Source organism: Callospermophilus lateralis, unplaced genomic scaffold (assembly GCF_048772815.1).
Source record: "Callospermophilus lateralis isolate mCalLat2 unplaced genomic scaffold, mCalLat2.hap1 Scaffold_63, whole genome shotgun sequence".
NCBI lineage: Eukaryota > Metazoa > Chordata > Mammalia > Rodentia > Sciuridae > Callospermophilus > Callospermophilus lateralis.
In genome coordinates this window covers 18,762,573-18,768,893 of record NW_027514713.1, presented here as the reverse complement: position 1 = coordinate 18,768,893, position 6,321 = coordinate 18,762,573, and the positions used below count along the sequence as shown (strand labels likewise).

The window sequence follows — 6,321 nt, the reverse complement described above, 5'->3', positions numbered from 1 at the left end:
TTTCTATACAGTGCAATGATCTTAAACACACAAAAGACAAAAATCTTGTAAAACAGATCACATTGTATTTTATTGATTAAAATTGTTATTTTTTATTATGGTATTCTTCCAAATTTATAACTTTTACATTTTTCAAAAGACTATCTCTTTTGATATGTACATTTTTAACTATGTATAAATATGTACAAATATGAACAAAAATATATACATATACACATAAATATATACAGTTGTTTTTTTAACTTTTAATAGAGCTAAAAAAATATGAATTCATTAGAAACTACACCACAAATTTTGAATATTGATATTTTTCCAATAATGTGCATCAGGATGCACTTGTGATACTATGTGTGGCAGGAAGCTTCACCTCCAGTAAGCTATACAATCATAAGGTAAACAACAGGTACTGCACAGGGGCTGTGCTGCCAGTGTGTTTTGGATACAGGTATGCAATACTTTGATATAAAATAGGCTTCCATTAGATGATTATTTCCAACTGCAGGCTAATGTAAATGTTCTTAGAATATTCAAGGTAGATTAGACAAAGCTATGGTGTTTGGTAGATTTGGTATATTAATATACATTTTGACATATTTTCAGATTATAATAGCTTCATTGGGATTTAGCTCTATCATAAGTTGAGGAGCATCTTTCTTGTATGCACGAATGTAAATATCTATCTCTGTCTATCATCTTTCTATCTATATTTTATGTTCACAACCATATTCTCAGCATTTAGCATTGCTATTAAAGCATGGTGACTGTCTATGTGTGAATGAATGTGAGAATTATTACTTTAGATATACAGGTGCAGAGCTATAGATAGCATATAAGTTTAACCTTATCAGTTTGGCATTTTAGTCTTTTGACTCAATGTTTTTACTTTTTCTTTCTTTTTTTTATAGTTTAGTTTGGTTTTATTTATGTTCACAAATATTTCAAAAAAATTACAAAATACTCAAATGGAGAGAACACAGAAGTCACGATTTCTGGGTGTCTACTCTGTATACACTGTGTTATCTCATGGCAAACTACTCATATATACATTTAGCTTCAAGATATATATAATCGTAGCAAATTAGAATATACACTCTGTTCTGCTTCTGCTGCAGTGAAATGTGAAGCTCAACCTTGGCGACATTGAATAAGACACATACAAAACACAAAAAGCAAAACCGAACTTCAAATGAAAGGAAGGAAAATCCAAAAGAAAACCAAGTGGTCGGGCTTCAAAGACACCACACAGGTCTGGGGCCTCCTAAACAAACTCTAGGTGATCGGGCAAGGGCTTCAGATTGTGGGTTTTAATGGAAGAATCGCAGTGCTCCACCTTGGGATATGGGGAGAAACCCGAAACATAACAAGAAAACACCTTCAGACAGTTTTCAAGTACAGACTTCAAAGTACTTCACTCTTTCTCTTCTTTGGAAAAATGGGAAGTACAGGAGATAAATAAGTTAAACCAAATGGTAGGAGTTAGGTTCTACCAAAGAAAGGAGGGGGTGGGGGAGACAAGAGCAAAAGAGGAGTGTCAAGGGAAGGGGAGGGCACCCAGCAGGAAGAGGCCTCTCAGAGCCAGAGGAAGCCCGCAAGGCAGAGCGCCTGGGTGGTGTGTCACCCACCCAAGAAGGAATAATGCCTGCATAGCAGCCAGTCGTTTGATGGCAAAGGGTTAATTTGAGTTTGCCTCCCCCTAAGGAACTAAAATTGAGGCAGAAATGGAATGAGAGAATATGAAACAAAAAAACTACAAATATTTATCAGTTAAAACAATCCTATCTGTCCCGACTCAACACCCAACAGGGTTTTTGATAGAAACTGGAGAGGGCCTTGCTGCAAGTCTCAGTCAAGCCCCTGACTTGCCCCTTGTGGCCTGGGTTCTGGGTGCACATTGTCCACTGACCCACCGGCAATTCTGAGATGTGCACCACACAATGGGCCTCCAGAGTTTGAGAGTATGGGAAGGGGTCCTGTCCTGGCAGAGGTGTGGTCCACAGATGCAGGTCTCCCACCCTCTGTCTTGCAGGGATGGCTCTGCTTTGGAAGGGGCCAACCTCCTACCAGGGGTACCTCCAGGCGGAAGCCTACTTTCCCAGTCATATGTGAGTCACCCTGCATGGGGCCAAAAGAGGCAGGCTGCCACTCATAATCATGTTAAGGGCCCCCAGTGTTCCTCACTCAAGCAGCCTCAGTTTGCAGTAATGACGACTTGACTGGGTCCTTGCAAGGACATCCAAATGGTGATGTCACAAAAGGGCAGATTTTGAATAGATCCCGTTGGGAGGCATATGTCCTGGCTCTTTCATGTGCTAAGTTATATGGAATCATTTTCTTGGATTTTTCTAGAATGTTTTTGTAATCTTCAAAGTATTAAAAAGGCAATTTATCCAAAACAAATGTGTGTGCATAGAACTCTGTAAGGAAATCTACCATCGGACACATGTAAACATGTGCTTTCTATCCCACAGAGACTGGACAATGATGACACCAGGGAACAGAAAGCCAACACAGAACTCCCACACTCCTGTACACAATGAAAGAGGCTCGCTGTCAGACGTCTGCACCGCTGGCAAAGCACGTGCGGGAAAAAGACGGAAGTGAAAATCAAAGCAGCAAAATAGTCTGTAACATTGTCCCTGCAAACCCCTGGACGCTCACTGCTGTGACCAAACCTAGTCCAAGCTTCTGCCTGTTTGTAATTAGTTAACGCTCATCTGCTCCCTTTAATTAAAGGGATAATTATATATAACTTTTTATTAAAAAATCAACTCTGTATTCTGTCAATTGCTGGTAGGAATTCACAATTAGTGACATGGCTGGAAAAAATAGATCAGAATAGTAGTTTGTGGAAGGAAAAAAAGGCTGTTCTATAATTATTTATTTACAGACATAAAAAGCCATGCTGCAGAGCTTTCTCAAATTATGAAAATTTCCTACAATGTATTAAAATAAAAGATTTTTTTAAAAAATTATAGCTCTTGGATTCCAAACTCATATGCCACCTCTCTGCAAGCCCCATGGGTTCTGGCACCCACGTGTCCATCGTGTCTGCACACAGTGAATGGTGTGAACGGATTCTAGCACCTACTGAGAAATCAAGGGAAGAAAACTAAAGCCAAACCCCAGGACTGCAGGGAAGCTCTCTGGACGCTCAGTCCAGTCCAGGACTCACTAAGTTAGGGGTGCCAAACACTAGATGGCACAGCATCTCATGCTCATGGGGAGGCTGTCCCAGCAGGGGGTTGGGGAGGGTGGGGGGGGTAGGGGAAACCAGCCAGGTGAGGGCCAGCAGTCAGGGGGTCAACCAGGGGGTGAACTGGACCTGCCGAACCTTGGTGGAGGGGGTCCTGCTGGTGGAGGTGGAGGTGGGAGTAGATGTGTGAGTGCTGGTGATGGTGTGGAGTCACATTGAACATCTGAAGTCATGCCAGGGGGTCGCTGGTCGGTGATGCCATGCGCTCAGCATGGATGCGCTCGGCTGCCAATCTGTCAGGGTAGCTCATCTCGGGCCGCAGCTGGGGGCCTGCCAGGGCCAGTCTCTCCCGCTCCAACGGGTTCAGGCCGGGGTGGAAACAGGCAAAAGGGTGGGGACAGGCAGCAGGGGGGATGGTGAGGGCACTGTGCCGGGGGACGTGCTCCATGGGGTTGGTGGCAGGGTGCAAGGGGTCCAGCTCTGGGGGCTTCACCTCAAAGCCTGGCTTCATTCTCTCACACAACTCGCGCTCCCGGATTTCCCGCTCCCGGAGCTCGCGCTCCCGGATGGTGGGGTCCACATTGTAGAGGCCGGGCATGTGGTAGGCCAGCAGCGGGTCAGTAGGGTTGAGGGGCATGTAGAAGGGGTGGTTGCGGTTGGTGGGTGACATCAAGTGGGGGCGAGCATACTCGCTCAGTGTCCGGAGAGCAGGTGTGTCGGGACCAATGTATGGGGGTACGGCAGCTATGGTAGTCGGTGGTGGTTCAAAGGAGGGCCGCATGTGGCCAGGACCGCTGAGCTGGGGGTCGCCAAGGCGGCTTTCATGTGCTGAGTTGGGTGCCTTAGCAGCTCGCTCCGCCTCTCGCTCCTTCTCTTTCTCCTTCTCCCGCTCACGCTCCTCCCGGGCTTTCTGTTCAGCCTCCCTCTTGGCCTTCTCGATGGCCTCCTCCCTCTTCTTGGCCAGTTTGGACCCAGCCAGGGGCATGAAGTACAAGTCTGTCCATGCACATGAATTGTAACCTCGGTCCAGGTCCAGGTGTTTGTAGAACCTGGCAGACTGGCTGGCATGGCTGGGGGTGTCCACCACAGTGGGCTCAGGGGACGGACTTCTTGGGGGATTTGGGGGGCTCTCAGGCTCCTCAGCATCATTGAGAGCCTCCTCTTTGATCTGGACAGTGGGAAGTGAGCAGGGCCCCCCTCCTGGCACACTGCCTCCTGAAGAAACTGTAGCAGGGCAGGGTGGCTGGGTGGACGTACTGGGTCCTGCAGGTGGGGTTGAGGTGGTGGGGCAGGTAGGTGGGGTAATGGGAGGAGGGCCTCCAGGGAAAAAGGGATGCTGAGCAAAGGGGGCTGGGTGGCCACCTGGTGGAGGCTGGCAGGGGTGTGAGCAGCAGCAGGAGGGGGCAAGCTCTGGCTCTGGGTCAGCCCAGGGGGCTGGGCAGGAGAAGAGGGCAAGGGCTGGCTCTGAGGCATGAGCTGCAGGGGTGGGGGGTGGGCTGAGGTTGGGTGGTGTGTGGACAAGGAGCTGAGGGGCTTCAGAGCCGGTGGTGGTGGTGGCATGTTGGCATTCAAAGAGAAGGGTGAGGGCCCTGACAGGTGAGGTGGGTGCTTGTGGGCCTGTGGGGCTGGAAGCTGGGGGATGGGTGTGGTAGGTGGGGGCTTGATGTGAGGCATGGCCAAGGGTGCTGATGGCAGAGGCTGTTCCCTTGGGGGCTGCTGAGGTTGCAGTGCTGACTGAGAGGCTGGGAGCTGCAGGGTGGTGTGAGGGTGAGCTGCTGCTGGGGAGGTCCCCAGAAGCGTTTGTCCTTGGGAGGCCTGAGGAGGGAGGCCAAAAAGCTGAGGAGGGCCTGGGTGCTGTAACAGGGACCCAGCCTGCAGGCTGTGAGGGCCAGGCGGACCCTGACTGTGCAGGGGGGGCTCGGTATGAGGTGGTGCAGAGGCCTGGCCGGCCGGCCCATCAGAGGCTGCAGTGTGGGATGTGGTGAGGGCAGCCATGGCGGGTGCAGGGAAGGTGCCTGCTGGATGTGGGCATGGGCCACAGGTGCTGCTGGAGCCTGTGGCTGGTTAGGAGGCTGCGAGGCTGCAGGGGAGCCCTGTGGAGGAAGCGCAGTGGCAGAGGGTGTGGGTCCTGTGGCAGGAAGCTGGGGTGCTCCTGGAGGGGCTGTGGGGGTGGCCCCACCAGGCGCCTGCAAGGCTGGAGGCTGAGCCTGCAGCATCTGCTGCTGGGCTGATGAGTCCGAGTCACTATCATTGTCCTGAGGGCTGGGGATGCTGGGGGACGTGCTGCGATTGTCCTGGTCGATGTCTTTGGGGTCACTGCTGCCCTCATCATTGACGCTGCGGCTGTCTGAACTCTCTCCCTCACCCTCAGAGGGCGAATTAGGCCGGCTGATCTCCTGTGTTTTTGTCTTCTTGGAGCTGGTCCTCTCGGCCTCCTCTGTGTCAGAGGCCACCTTTTCCCGCTGGCGCTTGGCACTCTTCAGAGGGGACGATGCTTCTTCCTTTACCTTCTTGGCTGACTTCTTCACTGTTTCTGCTTTGCTGTCATTGCTGGAGGTGCTGGCAGCGCTGGGAGAGTTCCGGCCACTGGAGCGAATGTCTTCATTGATGGGCGAGGCACGACCATCAGGGCTGGCTGTCTGCTTCTTCCGACCACTGCGTAGTGTAGACATCAAGCCCCGACTCCGTCGCGTCCTCATGCTATGCTTCCCGCTGAGCCCATCGTCCTCCTCCTTGACGGGTTTGAACATGAATGGTGGGGGTTCCACGGGCTTCTCAATGGGTGGTAACTCACCTTACTTCTTGAAGTGGATGTGGCACTCAGTGCAGAGCAGGATGTTCTCCCAGCCCCCGTGGTGCCAATCTTTGGATGTGGTGGTGAAGCAGTGGCGGCAGGCGTATCCCTTCAGCTCCTGTTCACTGTCCTCACTGTCAAAGTCATCCTCACTGGCTGAGCTTAGGTCCAAGAATTCACTGGACGGGGGTCTGGAGGGTGTGTTGACTGGGGTGGATGCAGTGCGAGTCTTGATCCTCCTGAACACAGCCTGCCTATGGTGCCGACGATGGGCTCGGGAGCTGGCTGCTTCAGGGGTTTTCTTCCAGTAATAGTAGAAGGTGATCAGCTCCCC

At 50.7% G+C, this 6,321-nt stretch overlaps 1 pseudogene; it reads right to left on the bottom strand.

The window, feature by feature from the left end:
- Positions 1–3,151: 3,151 nt before the first annotated feature.
- Positions 3,152–5,969, bottom strand: LOC143389637 (arginine-glutamic acid dipeptide repeats protein pseudogene; annotated as a pseudogene).
- Between the last annotated feature and the right edge of the window lie 352 nt (positions 5,970–6,321).